General features: G+C 36.9%; 1 pseudogene; it reads left to right on the forward strand.

Annotated features, from left to right (window-relative positions):
* The first annotated feature begins 325 nt into the window (after positions 1–325).
* LOC114495115 lies at positions 326–16,210 on the forward strand (annotated as a pseudogene).
* Positions 16,211–17,899: the final 1,689 nt, after the last annotated feature.

The raw sequence follows: 17,899 nt of genomic DNA on the forward strand, positions 1-17,899 counted from the left end.
TTGGCTTCACTAGATGAACCCGATTTGCTTACAAAATTGTCTTCAAGTACCTCAGCCACGTAGTTTTCTTCTGTGGGTGGGAGGTTAAGATGCGTGATGCAAGTAGGGCTCTGATGTGTGCTTGTGTGTTTGGACTTGGCCTTGTGTCTTTGCTATCGCCATGAGACCGGCAGACCCAGGAGCTGCTGCCCTTGAGCCTGGGTCTCAGAACAGAATGTGGAGCAGACCTGTAACAGCCAAGCCTGAGACTTGAAGTGGATTCACCCTGCCAAGGGCCCCCCGCCCCCAAATGCTAGATCAGCTACCTCCCCACTGACTCCCAGACATGCGCATGGCCCTAGATCAGGTTGGTGCACCCAGTGATCTTGCAGAGGTTGAAGAAGTGATTGCTTACTGCTTTATGCCACTGAGATTTGGGCCTGTACGTCTAAAGCAAGAGCTGTTAGTTGGTTTTGGATATTTTTTATTTCTAGCCGCATAGTGAGTTCTTTCATTATGTAGTTCCTGATTTTTCTTCACCTCAGGAAAACATTTCTTCAATTACTATTCCTAAGCCATCACTTCTGCTTTCTTCTTAAGGAAATATAAATGTCCTTATGCCGAATTTTTATTATCCTTGTTATTTGTTGTCTGTTCATTGGTCGTATTTTAATCTGAATTCTAAGTTGATTTCTTATACATGTTCTTAACACCATTAAATCAACTTCCTCTAACAAAGTTTTAGTAAACTTTTAAATCCTCAGTAGTAAATTTTCTTTTTAATGTTACATTTATGCTTCCTTTTTCTCAATATATTATTCCAGCATTTTATTGCTCATTTTTATTTTCCTTTGTTCGGACTGAGAACATCAACTGTTATTTTTATAACTATTTCTGTCTTCCAAAATGAATTCCTATTGCTGCACCCTAATGGCCTCATGTTGCCACTGAATCCCTCCTTTTCAGACCATAAACTGAACATGAGTTCAGCCCCCCACTTACTGAAATGTGTGACGTTTAATCTTTGTATGTATCTGCTACCCTAAATAGTAAACTCCTAGTTTCTATGCCACTATTCTATCTGGCGTGTGATGACCCTTTATGTCCCAAAAAGTAGGGCAAAAGCTTAACACTTCATACAGCAGTTCACAATACCAACCTAATAATAAACTATTGAATAAACAGTTCCCAAAAAGTTGAACTTGTCAGTTACAGATGCTCTATCTTTGTGACACATAGTAATTATTTCACAAATGTTTTTAAGTAAATGGATAAATAAATGTCACTGAGTTTTCCATGTAACTTATGAAATAAAGAGCCATTTTATTTCTCAAAGTTTCTTTGGCTGCTTAGCAATCATTTCTTCCAGCAAAACTGCAGCATTTCACCTGCACCCATCACTCCAAATCCTTTGAGAACATTCTATCAGTATCTCCATTCCTTATCCATGCTAGTTCCTTAACGCTTGCCACAAAGAAGCTGGAAAATTTATTCCTAACAGATGGGAGCATATTCTGTGTGAAGCTGTCTTATGAGAGCTCTGGACAAGATTAAGTAAGTCTTTGAACTTCCCATTAGGATTCTGCTTTAATTATGTTATGTATTCTTATTTAAAATGATGTGTACAAATAATTAGACTGAAAATCTTGGCCAAGAGAAAAATGTGGATAGCATGAATTTCTTCTTTAGATCTGGTCTTTATCCTAACCCTGCTCCGCCCCCCAGCACACTGATGGGGTGCAGAGGCTGAGAGGTTAGGGACAGATGAGCCTCAGGGAGAAATATGTGAAGGAACCTTTAAACCGGCCAGACTCTGAGGATTTATACAGGGTGGGGTGGGGCACAAGCAGGTTTATAGTTGTTCACATGGAAAACGATACAATAGCTAATACATATAAGATTAAACATGTGCTTTATGTACTCACAATTGTAAAACTACTTTAGCTTGTGAACCAAAGTGTCACAGGTTCGATTCCTAGTCAGGTTACATGCCTGGGTTGCAGGCCATGACCCCCAGCAACTGCACATTGATGTTTCTCTCTCTCTCTCTTTCTATCTCCCTCCCTTCCCTCTCTAAAAATAAATAAATACAAAATCTTAAAAAAAAGAAATAGGAAAAAACATTTGTACACAAGGTAGTCAGCCCAGCATAAACTGTTATACTGTATCTCTTTAAAAAAATAAAAAAGATAAAAAACTACTTTTGCCCCACCCTCTATATTTCCCCAACTTAAACAACTGGAGGTGAGGAACAAAGGGAAAAGTTTACTGAACTTACTCAAAGCCAGAAAATGGACTGCATTGTGGATTCACACATGTGGAAGAAATACCTATGCTTTTTTTTTAAGATTTTATTTATTTATTTTTAGAGAGGGAAGGGAAGGAGAAAGAGAAAGAGAGAGAGAAACATCAATGTGCAGTTGCTGGGGGTCATGGCCTGCAACCCAGGCATGTACCCTGACTGGGAATCAAACCTGTGACACTTGGGTTCACAGCCCGCGCTCAATCCACTGAGCTACGCCATCCCGGAGAAATACCTATGCTTTTAACTCAACATTGAAATGACTGCACACCCTTTCAGGGTGAAATAAATTGCAGGCAGTTGGGAAAACATATTCAGAACGTGTAAAAGAGAAGTGATGGCTAGAGATCTCGATCTAGGAGTCATAAGAAGTGATCCTTGAACCCATCCAAAAAGATTGGCCAGAAGAAAGATGGAGACGTTTGTCACGCCAGCATTCAAAGAAGGCGAGTGGCCACAGACAGCACAATGCCTGCCCAGAAAGGAAGGGCCTAGGAGCTCACACATCAGAGCGGAAGTCGGGAGCGGGAGTCACATCACGCGTGTTCAGGTGAAGAGAAGGCCACGGGTCACAGGGCACAGAGGATATGGAGATGGGAGCAGCCCAGTTTCACTCTGGAGAACCAAGTACTAGGTCAGGGGTCGCTTTTTAAAGAAAGGTGAATGGAGTTTCCATCCATGCTATTCGTCTTCAATGCTGAGCCTTAGTATTACTTGTCAAAAGAAATCTGTCAAAAGAAGGGGTGGGGTCAGAGCCAACCCCGAGCAAGAAACAAGATCTATATATACACTTGAATTCTGAAAAATCAATATCTTTTTTTAAAATTTAAAAAGGCATTTTCTACTGAGAAAGGCATGCTGATCAGATTTTGTCTCCCCAACAGAAAATGGAGAACTTCTGAATGAAACTTTAAATCTTTTGAAATGTAATTATAACAATAATAATTGAAATTAAACCATTTCTGCTTGATTGCCTGTGAAATGTGTATCTTAGAATAAAATTATCCTGTTATATAAGTTCTCATCTTTCAGGAACCAATGAATACCATAATTTCTTCTTGTGAAAGTAGAAAAGATGAACTAGTAGCATAATTATAAATCTTATGTCAAGAATAGTGTGTGACAATTTTACTTAATGTAACTACCAACAACACTTTGAATACAGCAGACTTAGCTAAGGCTGTGTTGTTTGATACACTATTTAATGCAATAACTTTATTTCCATGGAGTTTGTTCTTTGAAGCATTTAATCATCTTAAAAAAAATTCCATGAAGTCTTCTGAAGTGCGAATTATATGAATATTTATAAGATCTATAAATCCCATTTTCTTCAAACCATCACATTAACATTTTAAAATTAAAAACAAGGATTAAATAAATAATAATGCATTGAAAGATTTAAGTTCTAGAACATTCTGAAGGAACTGTAATTGGAGGTACCAACAAAATAAAGGGGAAAAAAACGTGTGAATCCCAGAGAACACGGAGTGGCCTTCCCTGGATTTCCCAGACAGATTCCCGCAGCAGCGGGGATTTTATTCCCATTTTCCACAGTCGATGTTTTCTCCTTTGGGAAATTGTTTCTGGTTTTCCTTCTTCACTGAAGTCTCTCACGCCTCCCGTAATACCCTACTCATCAGGCACCAAATATCAGGAAAGCGCCCCGGAGTCGCTTCCTCTCGCCCTTAGTGGGATGGTGTGCCTAGAAGGGTTCACGGTGTGAGTAGCTGGGCAGGAGGCAGGGCAGAGATATTTCTGATGCCGAGAGATCTCTTGTCCTGACTGGAACTCAGGAACCAGAATTTCTTCGTATGGATCCGTAGTAGCATAATCTGTTCATCAAGCTTTGAGAGTCCTACTGGATATCCAGACTAACCCTGTACCCAAAGAATGTGCTTTTAATGTATCTTAATCCCCTCAGTGAACCTCTTTTTTTAAAAAAAATGTTTTATTTAAGTATAGTTTGTATACAAAATTATTTAGTTCAGGCATACAATATTATATTAGTTGTAGGTGTATAATGTAATGATTTGACATTTTTATACCTTACAATGCAAACTTATCCCAATACTATTGACTATATTTCCTTTCATCTTTTCACCCAGCCCTCAGCCCCGCCCCTCTGGCAACCATCAATTTGTCTCTTACTGTCAAAAAACACTAGTTGTGTTTATGAATCAATGGAAGAGAAAGGTATCTGTTTTATTTAAAAGGATTTAGAGATGTGAGTTCAATGCAAAGTTAGTATTCATTTTAAATAACATAAGTGGAATCATGGGAAAGACATATGCCGAGTGAACACCTCAACATTCTCCATCAGGGTAAAGAAGCTTCGGCAGATACAAAGTCTAGAGGAAGTGCAGCTGGGAAGGCGGGCAGGCAGCACGGCTTTACCAACCTGCAACCACTTTTTCCTTTCTTTTTTAATTGTGTTTTCCCCCATTGCCCTTTAGCCCCTTTACGCCCTCCTCCCGCCCTCCTCCCGCCTGCAATCACCACAGTGTTGTCCGACCAGGAGTTCTTTCACCTTTTTGCTTGACCCCTCTACCCCCGAGAGTCCCCCAGTCACCTTTCATCATTGGTCCAACTGTGGTTGATTAAGTTTCCTAAGCATCTCCTCAGAGACCACCCAGGAGCAGGTGGTTTTCAGGCTTGACAAATGGGCTCCAACAAATATAGCTGACCTTTATTATTCTCAGTGGGTTTCCTTTAAGATTTTCTGTGAAGCTAGTTTTTCACTACTATTTTTTAAAATGATAATAGTAATAAAATTGAGAGTCATTTTTATTTTCATTTTCTTTCCTTTTATACAATCACAGTACTTTATAATATTTTTAATATTTTTTCAACAGATAAAAAAGAATACTTTGTTGTATTTCTTTTTAAGTTCCACTTATTTAGAATTCCACCTTATTGTGGTTTGTATTTGCATATCATTTTCTATCTTCCATTGATTCTTGTACTGGAAACACATTATTTTGATCATTGTAATTTAAAACTAAGCTACTGATGCAGACAAAAATGAAGACATACAGATCACCTTTTGCTGTCCAGCCCCCGCTTCTTGAACATTTAAATTAAAACAAACATTTTTTTTCATGTAGTTGTTCGCCATTTACATGCCTTTTTGGGAAATATGCCCATTTTTAGATAAGGTTATTTGTTTTTTTGCTATTGAGTTGTGTAAGTTCTTTATATATTTTGGATATTAGCCCCTTATCAAATATTTGATTTGCAAATATTTTAAATTTGATTGTTCCTTATTGGGGTGATTATGAATAAAACTACTAGGATCTGTGTACAGCTGTCTGTGTGAACTGATGTGTTTTATTTAATATGCTGTATTCCTGTATCAGCAATGGATGGCCATGCCAATTGATCTATATTTTGTCAATACTTACAGTTGTCAGATTTTTTAAAATTTAAATCACACCTATTCTAATAGGTGTATAATTGCATAATACACCTATTGTGTATGCATAATGTTAATTGCATTAATTGCAGGTGAGATGGAACAGAAATTGCACAATAGGTGTATGCAATTATAATGTTAATTGCATAACATCACGATTTTAATTTACATTTCCCTAGTGACTAATGATGTGGTAGAATCAGTGTACTGAAGATAATTGTGAGATTATTGCAGTCTTGTAAATGGGTTGCACATATTTGTAATGACAAAGTCAAGGGTGTGACATTAAGAGTGAATGACTAATGTTTAATGGAAGACATGATCATTGGAAAAGGCATGGGATGGGTCAAGAGTATTAGAAGGCATCGGAGACACAGATATTGAAATCATTTTGAAAATTACACCAATAGTTGTGCTGGAAGGAGTTACAGCGATCCGAGAGTTAAACATCTTCAGAGTAAAGTAATGCGGTGGGTGGTGAAGTCTCGTGACATGAGACACAAGGAGGAGTGCTTTTATAGAGGGGGGAGAAAATAATGAGCAGTAGAGGCAATGAGTAGCAAAGATGACAACGAATTCATCTCCAGATGAGAATCGGAGAAAGAAAACAGCTACCACTTGAGATGAACATGAAGACGGAAGGCTCACTTAAAAGCACATACATGTGAAAATCTGACCATGTCCTTGGCCACAAAAGGTCTCAACGAATTTGAACGAACTCAAAATATACAAACCATGCAATTCAATAACATGGGAATATAATATAATCAAAGTTAGCCTCAAGTTTCTCATATATTTAGAAACTAGAAATCACATTTTATGTTGAGGCTTAGGTAAGAAATTATTACAATTCTGTAATAGATGGACCAGAACTAAGTCAAATCATCAAACATAAAAGCAGGTGAGATGGAACAGAAATTGTACTTAAAGAACATGTACACTTATGAATGTGTGTATTAAAAAAAAGAAAGAATAGCATTACTTTCTAAAAAATGTAAGTGCTCCATTAGGCCCATTGTACTTCCTACAAAAATTTCACATTATAGACATTCAGCTCATTTAAAAAAGAAAGCCCAGGACTCAGAGTACTTAGTAATTCAATTGCAAACTACCCACAGAAAAAGAATTACTTGATTTCATATATGTGTTATAATCTGCCACTCACACTGCAAGGGGATATTGTAACCCTTTACTGATCAAATTACTAAAATACTTCGGTCCATCAAACTACACTTTTCCTTTTTCTCTAAGAATGACTTGATGTCAACCTTAAAATTCAGCCTGAAGGTGGGTCTCTGCCCCAGTCAGTATTCAGACATGTATTCTCATGGATATTACATATATAATTGTTTTTTTCCTGCATTTTCTGTGACTCTTCTGTGATGAAAAGTGGACGACTCCAATCTAATTGGACATCTTTGGCTTACTTAAAATTTAAGAGAGTACATAATGCCTATAAGTTCTTCAGAGAAAATAAGTTCAAAACTTTGATTCTGACCATTCTGAGGTGTCGTTGCCTGAGAGTTCTAATTTCTTAGTCTCCTGTTGACTAGCATATTACACAACCTGGATTAATTCACCACTTTCTTAAGTCTGTCATTGCTGCTCCCCTAATTGCCATGTACCCTGCAGAGAACTCTGGCTTTCATAATGTGTTTTGCTTTCAGAGAAACAATATTTTCGAGGTTTAAAATCATTACTTGGTAAGGAAGAACTTAATGCTTGCTTCATTAAACGATAAATGCTCTTGGCCCAGAAAATTTAATTTTCTTTTCTCTTATTTTCACTCTCTTCAAAACTCTCATAGTGATTAGGAAATGTGTCTCTCCCCAACCAACTTATGTTTCTCTCTTGCTGTAGTGGAACCCAATGACTAAGAGATAAAAGCAAAAGAAAAACAAGAACAACAATGTCATTTAAATAAAAAAAAATAGGGCAGGATTAGAATTTGCTTAGGAAAGATCTAAAGGCTTCAAAATGGGTATTGCCATTTAAACAGTTATCAAGTAAAGTAGTGCATTTGCATTATTGCATTTCTATTTAGGTAGCAAATAAACATGACTTTGTAGAAAAACATGCATATTCCAGGACTACAGAAGTCTGTAAAGAAATAATTAAACCAAAATAATGAAGGCTGAAAATTACTTGGATATTAAATTTGGTCCATTTAAAAGGAATGAAAAGTCAAATGCTTTTTAAGTCGAAAGCAAATTAACTACACTTATTGCAGTAATCATTTCACAATACATATATATATATATGTATATATATATACATAGTGATCGGATATATATATATATATATATATATATATATATATATGTGGGTCTCTGCCCCAGTCAGTATTCAGACATGTATTCTCATGGATATTACATATATAATTGTTTATATATATATATATATATTGTTATATATATATATATATATATATATCCGATCACTATGTTGTATACCTAAAACATAATATTGACAATATTATGTCAATTGCATTTTAACGTTAAAAAGACAAACACAATTTTTTAAATTATAAAGTGTGAGGAAAGCATTCCAAGGACCCATGCATGGCAGGCAGATGGTGGCGTGGGAAGGTGGTTTATTCAGGTGGAAACCTGTTCCTGGGTTTCCAATGCCCCATCTCCCTCCTTCCCACCATGGAGAAAGTGTAACCATGTTTTCTGAAAAGTCAAAACAACAGCCAAGGTGTAGTTTCTGCATCATACTAAAGCTTAGCCCTTTGAAGTCAAGGCCTTCTGCTGCCAGGCCTGGTAGCTGTCAGACTCCCATGTTTGCGTGCTTCTGGGTGAGAGACTGCACACATGAACCCAGTGGGTACAGGTCACTAGAGAGAGAGAGAGAGAGAGAGAGAGCGAGCTCTTCTTTGTTCCACTCGGATTGTATTACCTTGGGTTTGGAATGGACCAGGTGCTTTTTCAAAATGACCAATTAACTTCCTATGCTTTGTGTGCTGTTTGATGGGTTCACTTCCTAGCCAATCGATTGTTCTTCAGGCCAGAGTGGCAGAGCTCTAGGGTCAAACACCTTCCCCCAGCACCTTTTTGACTTCCATTGTGCATGTGCCTGCATCCCTCCACTTCCCTTCTGCTCCCTGCAATCTTGTACTGGAGAGGGGAAGGGAGGAGCATTAATACTCTTGGTGGAGCAATGCTATGATCCCCTGGGTTGTGCAGCTGTAGCCTCCTGGTGAAGCAAACAGGCTCATGCTCCTCACTTTATTAAACTCGATATCTAATTCCCTTTGCTTTCTTTTCTTATTAATAATTGGCTAGCTAGCTATGTTGACAGAAAGAGTTAAAGAACTTCAGGGGAAAAGGGGAAGGGTTTTCAGAAACAAGTATAAAGGACACATGGACAATAACAAGTTGGGGAGTGGAAATGGGAGGGAGGTGAGGAGGGCTGGAGAGGTGGGCTGGGATGGGGTAAAAGGCAGAAAACTGTACTTGAACAACAATTAGAATAAAAAAGAGTTAAAGGTGTTCCTTTATGAAATGATTAATTGGCACCTGTAACATGCATGACTCATAATGAGTACGAGGGGGATATTTCATGTGCATGCCCACATGTATGTGATCATGCACTTTGTTTTCCTTCAGAACATCTTTCAGGACCAGCATTCTAAGGATGCTAGTTTTGGAAATACTAGTTTATAAACATTAAGATTTCTTAGTTATTTAGAAGCTTTTATGCTATTACCTAGGGTTTTTCCCAACTGTTTAATTTACTTTAAACAGGTCAAAATGCATATGTAACAGTTTAAAAGTTTTTTTTTAAACAATAGCAAATTAACAGTAAAGTTTCTTTCTACTTGTGGCCACTGGTGCCCCAATTTCTTTCTCTCCAATCAACCACTACTTCATTTTGGGGGAAGATCATTCCGGAGACACACAAGGTCTGTCTGAAAAAGTCCAGCCATTGTTAATATAATAATAGTTTGCATGACATCAATGTAACCTGGCAGCCAAGGAGAGTGAACTGGAAAGCACATATGTGAACAATAATGACTTCACTGTACTAGTGGGGACAGTAGACACTGTTGAGTGAGCACATGTACTGCGTGGCCATTGCAATCAAAATGACTGAGCAAGTAGAGTAACGGATCTGCATCAAATTTTGTGTTAAGCTTGAAAACTCCGCAGAAAATATTCAGATCATTCAAAAGGCCACAGCTATGGGCAAATGGTGATTAGTAACTTCATCATGCCAACACACACACTCATGCATCATGTCTCGTGCAGAGTTTTTTGGTGAAACATCAAATCACCCAGGTGATTCAGCCTCCCTACAGCCCAGACTTGGTGCCCTGTGACTTCTGGCTTTTCCCAAAACTGAAATCACCTTTGAAAGGGACTAGATTTCAGGCTAACAATGGGATTCAGGAAAACAGGACAGGGTAGCTAATGGTGATGGGGAAAACTGTGTGAGGTCCCACGGTTTGTGTATGAAGGGGACTAAGGTGTCATTGTCCTGTGTCATTGTTTCTTGTCTCTTGTATCTTCTTCCATAAGTGTCTCTGTTTTTCATATTACATGGCTGGATGTTTTCTGGACAGATTTTGTATATAATATATTCTTTTGATAGCACATTTCTCTGGTGTTACTTTTTCTCTTAATAAAATAAGTGAAAGGTCATTCTATATTAGTTCAAAGAATGACTGCTTACTTTCTTACATATGCATGTGATTCCACATAAGTATGTACCATGTTTTATTTAACCTGTCTCTACTGTTTGTGTCAAGTTATTCTCTATTACAAAAAATGCTGCCAATAATATATACACATTAATAAATACAAACATTTTTATATGTGTGTGAGCTATGTAAATATATCTGAAGTATTAACAATTGTGTTCCAGAAGTATAAGTCAGTAACAATAAAATGAATCCGAAATTTGAGGCAATGCAATGGCTAATTTGGGGTATAAATGTGTGTGGATATATATGCATGTGTGTATACAATATATATACATATATGTTTGTATACAATAAAAAGTATATGTAAGTATATAATATCTGTATATTATATATATACATATACTTAGTATATATAATTAGTATGTCATATACTTTTAGATGTATGTGTATATATAAAATAATCAGTGCATCATATACCTATATATAGTATCATATAAACATATATGCATGTAATCAGAAATATATAAATTAAAATGTATGTAGATAATGTATACAACTCATAGGGATACGTGTATCCATATCTATTCTGTATGTGTGTATACGTACATAAAAACAAAGTTTTATACACACACACACACACACACACAGATTTAGATGGGGAAGAGAAAAAATTTTCAGAGTGTAAATGTTGACATTTATAAAACATTTTCTAACATCAAAGCATAAATAGTAAAATTTAGAAAAGCACTGCTTAATATGTAACTTGCCCAAATACTTGATTCGGTAGGCCATTATTATTTCACAATAATTGGGCAATTTATTAGCACTGGCTTCTAATTCTTATCCAGACTCTTATCTTATCTTGTATGGTGAGCTTTCTGAAAGTCATTTATTTATATGTGATGTAGAAAACCATGTGGCCCTTGCCAAGAAGTATTCTAAAAATCCAATAAAGTGAGATTGGCAAGACAGTTTTAAAACACTGCTTTTGAATGCCTGGTGTCACACCATTTGTACTGGCTCCATTTTAGACTATTTACAAATAATCTTTCAACCAGGACAAAAAGTAGGTTTCCTTTGATAACCTTTCCCCTATCCTGCTCTTGTTAAAATTCTACATGACTATAAACTCTTTTCTTTTTGTCCTAAATCTGTGAAGTAAGAAATCTTGATAACTTCTTTCACATAAAGTTACCCAATTGCCTTGGGTGCATTGGAAAGACACTCAATATTGAGATGGGAACTGAGGGCGTCTCTAATGTTAGTGTACTGTTGGTGTTTTGTTCAATCTTACATATTCTTAAAAGAGTAAGAAGACCTACTCATCACCTAAAGTTCTCTCCAGACCATAATGTTGTGTTGGGAAATAACACTGACTATTGCAATTCAAGGACCACTGCTTATATCCTTCTCTGGGGAGTGAGGCAGCATCCACAAGGAAAGGACAGTTTGCTTAGTAAGCCCGTGCACACTGAGCTTATCTGTATAGAAATGTAAGGCCAATGTTTATCATCATTACCTCGGCAACCCCTGGAACAGTTCCATGTGTACTCCATGTGACCACTGCACATCAAAGAATAAACACTGGGTGAAGGCCCTCCACTAACTGCTAACAGCCGTGTCATTATTGGCCAGCACAAGACCTAACCCATCTTCCTGCCACTGATAGTTCAAGACATGACTTCTGGAAACAGAACTTTTGCATCTGAATCCCAGTATCTTTTCTATGAACTGTGCAATCTTGGACAATAAACTTCATTTCTTTGGGCTTCAATTTGTTAATCTGTGAATGGTGTGAGAGGTACCAATGGTGTGAATGCGGTAGTATATGTATCTCACAGACCAACTGTGATAATCAAATAAATTACTGCATAAAGCAGCCAAAAGATTGTCCAGCATATGGTTAATGCCAAAACAAATTCAGTATTATGATAATTAAATTGATAATAAAATGTGCTACAAATAGACATGAAAAGCCAAGGCTTAGTGTAACCAGCAGAAACAAAAAATATTTGCATGTTAAAGCAAATACGGAAGAATAAATTCTGAAAGAATATGAAGATATATACACAGATATTTCAGCAAGAAGTGAAAAAAATCGGTGAAGAATTTAAATAAGTGTGGTGAAATACAACCAGCAAAAAAAGAAATATTGATTGTTAAAATGACTTAACTCCTTTTCAAGACATATTGTGAATTCTAATGTAATATATAGCTTTCCACCTAGCAGATGGTGCAAAATACAGCATAGTAATTACATATAAACATACATTTGTAAAATTTTTATGTATACATAACCTATTATCCAAATAAATGCGTATTTTAATATTTTCAGGTGAAGAATAATTATGAGTTAGTATTTTATAGCATTGGATATAATGACTATGTCTAGGATAAATTACCATCTGTGCCTCACACTTATTACTAGGCTTTATATTATTTCAAGATCAGGGAAGTCATTATTTATATGTCAATAGCAGTATTGTAACATAACTATTTTCTTCCGTGTCTCACAGCTTCTCACTCTGAAAGTTGTGAAAATAAAGACTTGACGTTCTATGATTTGAATTTCTTTATTTATGACCCTGTTTCTGACCAGCATCTCTTTGCTTGCTCTGTCCTTCATCACAGATAAAATACTTTCTTCTCTAAGATAGACTGCATTTCATCAGCATTTACTTGTGCCTTAAATGGTGCGTTACATGGACCTGAACTGGTTTCCTAAATGTTGTCTGTAAGCATAAAAAAGAAAGGCTCTATTGTACTCTATCTTTTGGAAGCTTTCCTTGTGTCCCGCCCCCCTTTTTTGGAAGTGGGTAAACAGTTATATGGAAAGCACAGAAAAATCATTCCACTTTGTTTCTGAGAGGAAAAAGACAGCAATTTGATCAAAAGTCATTTTGTCATTTTCTTTATTAAATATTAATTTAATATATACGCAATCTCAACTTATATAGCAATTTGAATACACAGTTTTATTTAGGATATGACTGGTAATGACCTATTGTGTCAAACTTCACAATACTGAAGCATAGAAGTATTTATTACAATAAAATAAAGAAAATGACAGCAATTTGAAATTTTTTGAATAAATTTTCTGATGCATTTGCCTTCAATTTGCCTATGATTAACTTTAGAAACTTTTTATATTAGCTTTAGAAGGCTTTAAAAACAGCAAAAAAACAGATTCAAACAAAAACCAACAAGATTTTAAAAATAAAATCTTTATGTTATCAACTAATTCAAATTTATACCTAAAGGATCAAAATGAATTACAGTTATTTTTTTTCTCAAACTGCTAAAAGGGATTTTTAGCAACTTGAAAGCTGTTATTAATTTTGTTTTTTTTGAAAGCCAGTTGCTTTTTTATTATTATTCTATCTTGAAAAAGTCTAAGAAAAATATAATTTTCATCTCTTTTGACATTATAAAACCTCTAGAGATATCTTTAAAAAAACATCAAGGGTAGTAAGTATTAAAAGACTAGTACATGAATATGTTTTAAAAAATTAACTAATAAATGTTATTTCATAATATTAATAATTTACATTTAAAACAGAAAATGAATCATAATTATTATAGGTCTATGTTACTAGAAAATTAGTATTTGTAAATAATTGTATATTCATATACCAGCATTATACTAAATACAATGTAATATCCTTCATATTTTTCATAATGCATGTTAATACAAAGTTTCTACAAATATTAATATTATGATTACATATTTATATTTAAAAAACATTAAATGCACCTCAGAATGAACTTTAAATCTAAAGCAAAATGTTTTCTAAATGCAATGACAATTATTTGGAGTAAACTTTAACTCCATTTTATAGTGAAAACATTAGACTTAAGAGTTATACATATATATGTGTATATATACTTATTATACACATAGTTTGTAGTTATGACAATGACTTTTGATTTCAGATGAAAAAAATCTCCATCTCCCTTTCCCATGTGCAGGGCCTTGGGCAAATATACATGGAAGCCCCTCCCACAAATCACCCTGTAGAAAGACCAAAGGCACCACTATAGTCAAACTTAATTGAGTAGGAGCTGACACATAGCTTCACACAGGAGACTCAAGTCCAAGGCTGACAGTGGGCTGCTGGTATCCAGATATCCAGATTTATCCGGTGTCCATTGCGAGTATATCAGCATCATTCTGGTGGCCTAATCTTCCATTCAAGAGGAAGGATATGAAACCAGCTAGCGGAAGTGACCCAAACTGCCTTCCTGGAACCAAGGCCAGTAAAGAGGCCCTAAAACTGTCCCATGGGGACAAGTCCCGGAGCTCCTTGGGGCAGATTGTCAACCTTGTATATGGGTATGTGGGTAGAGATTTAGCGAGCCCCACGAAGGACTGAAATAAGGACCTGCACCCCAAGAGTCCCCACCTGGGATGGTGCTGCCACGCTGTGCAGATGACTGTGCAGTCCTAGATGGTCCTTGGAACTGGAATGTAACACACAGCATTATCTTGAGTAAGATACTCCAAAATGTTGGATCCCCTGAGGAGTGGGGCTCGGGCAGGGATTCTGCTTCTCTGAGTCCAGAGTAGTGTTATTCTTATGAGCACCACTCAGGACACAGGAGAGGGAAGAAGGAAGGGGGGAAAGCAAGAGGACTTTTTGATTATATGACAAATAATTATTTAAGGAAAAAATTAAATAGCATATCTATAGATTTTTTCCTAGATAATCCATCTATTTTTAATTTTTAGTTTCTGCTGAGATGAATGAAGGACAATGATCTTAAGATGCTTAGATGCCCCCTGGACCAGTTGAGAAAAATGGTGCAATCCTATACTCTATAAATCAAAATTCTAACCAGCTGGGTTTTGAGGGTCTCAGTGAACCTATAATAAAATGTAAAGTGAAAAAAATAAAATTCCAGAAATAGCTAAGTAAATATTAACAAATAGAGATAGTGATAACTTACCGTAGTAACAACATTAGTAACAGCATTCTAGAAAGCCGTAGTAATGTAGTCACAAAGATATTATTATTGATACAACACACCCACAAAAGGAAACTAGACTAATATGCACGTGTGAGCATGCACAAATACCCAACCCCACAATATATGAAAAGATAGTATCACAGACTAATTAGAAAAGTTTAGGTTGTAAAATGAAAGAGCTGATTCATTTTATATAAAAAAGTAAAATGACCTCAACAACATGTTGTCTTCAAGATAGGTGAAAGAATTTAATGCGAAAAGAATTCAAACAGACAGTATAAGAAAAATGCAAGAGAGCGTCGCTACCTTCAAGGGATAGCAGAGAACTTATAAAACAACACTTAGAAATTACGGATCCAGGTAGCCACCCGGGAGCGGAGTCTTCTGCTGGTGACTGATCCCAGGGCTGACCACCAGCTTCTCACAGAGGCGTCTTATGGTAACTGCCTACCATTGCTCTGGGTCACACAGACTCCCCTCTGCACTGTACAGACATTGCCATCCCTTGCAACACAAGGGGACTCACTCAGTGGGCCCCATGTGGACGCCGGCCCCAGAAGTCCTGCGCATGTGTGGCACCATCTCCCACGCACACCCATGGGACCTCATGCGTGATCTCTACATCCACAGAGACCCTGAAGAAATTGAGAAGGAAGAGAAGGCCGCTGCTGAAAAGGCTGTAATGAAAGAGGAATTTCAGGGTGGATGGACTGCTCCAACTGCCAAGTTCACTGCCGCTCAGCCTGAGGTTGCCACCTGGGCTGAAGGCGCAGGGGCCCTCTGTGCCTATGCAGCAGCTTCCGCCTGAAGCCTGGCGCGCTCAGCACCCACTGACGCCTCGTGTGCAGCCCCCACCGCTCCGGCCACTGAATGGGTAGGAACAACCACCGGCTGGTCTTAGCTCTTCTTCCACAAACTTTTTTTTTAAGATTTTATTTATTTATTTTTAAAACGTCATTGAGAGAAACATCAATGTGTGGTTGCTGGGGGCCATGGCCTGCAACCCAGGTATGTACCCTGACTGGGAATCGAACCTGCGACACTTTGGTTCGCAGCCCGTTCTCAATCCACTGAGCTACACCAGCCAGGGCTCACAAACTCTTAAACAGAATGGAAATAAGGTTGATGGAAAATAAAGTTTAGCACGTGTGCGCGCACACACACACACACCCACCCACAAGGTAAAAGAATGATGAATGCAAACACACAGAATTAATGCTACCTATTCAATAAAGAATGTGATGGACAAAGGTAACAGAGACATGGCAGACAATGGCAATGTGTAGAAACGGTAAATAATTATTGTCTAGATACACAGGGAACTCCAGCAAATCATCAGGTAAAAGTTAGCCAGACCAACAGAAAAGCCGGCAATTTAAGGAAGAGACAACATTAGAGGTGAACAAATCTATGAAGAAATGCTCAAACCCATTCGAAGCCCAAGATGCAAATTAAAGCAACGCAATGCTATCATTTTACACCGATTTGCAGGTGGTGAAATGGTGATAGCTTTTCTCATTAACTAATATTCAGAGATCAGCTTCCACATTGTTCTTTTGTATTGTCATTTTCCTTAGTTCTTTGTCACAGTGAGTGTAATTACATCTATTATGATTAACATTTTAACACCTTAGAAGAATTAATACTTACCTTTGCCCCTTCCTTCCTGTAACTTAGAGATCTAACTCTTTCATGAAATTGGTAAAAGTAACTAACTGCCAGTCAAGCCCTTAAGCTGATAACTGCAATGGATATACCTTTGAGAACTACCCTAATTTTCTCTGTCATCCTTTTTCCCCCTGTGCTTCATGCACACTGATACTCTCAGAATTTCTCCTGAATAGTTAATTCACCAGATTATTTCTAGATTGATCACAGTAGAATTAAGAATTCTTCCCAAGTGTTGGGAAGTCAATGAATGACTTTGCTACCCATAATTATTATTAGGTATAATCCATATGTACGGCTACCACATACCTGGGTATCAAACAAGATTCCATTGTTTCTGTGTTTATCATTTATCACGGCAACTGAGACACTGTCAAAGGAAATAATACCTTACTACATTGCAAAGGTAGTAAATTCATGCTACATTAGGCATGATAATTATGTTTGATTTGTTGAAGCTCATTGTTTTAGTGACCTGTGAGTGACAAGATTATTGCTTTGGAATATACTCCAGTTGACCAAAGTAAATTGTCACCTAGGCATGGCTAGAAAGGGAGAACAATGACGTGTTTATGTTTTGTTTTCAAAGTAAATAAACTATTATGTTACAAACCTCTTAAAATGAGCCAGTTGTAATAACCAGAAATTATTTGTGTCAACTGGGATGAATGTTGATGGTTTCATTTAAACCTGACTTTAAAACAAACATGAAACATTTTCTTGGCATTAGCTAAGAAAGAAGCAATTACTGAAAGGGAATGAATTTGAATTGAATTCCCCTGAAGAAAACAATAAACAGGTAAACAGCTAAAAATTATGAGACATCTTTATTTCCCATGTGAGTTGAAGCAATTAGATCGCTCCTTCCTCAACTGCCTATAGGATGTAACAAATTGGCCGAAGGATTACTGCCCTTTTCTTC

The sequence above is a fragment of the Phyllostomus discolor genome, chromosome 4, assembly GCF_004126475.2.
Source record: "Phyllostomus discolor isolate MPI-MPIP mPhyDis1 chromosome 4, mPhyDis1.pri.v3, whole genome shotgun sequence".
NCBI classification, from domain to species: domain Eukaryota; kingdom Metazoa; phylum Chordata; class Mammalia; order Chiroptera; family Phyllostomidae; genus Phyllostomus; species Phyllostomus discolor.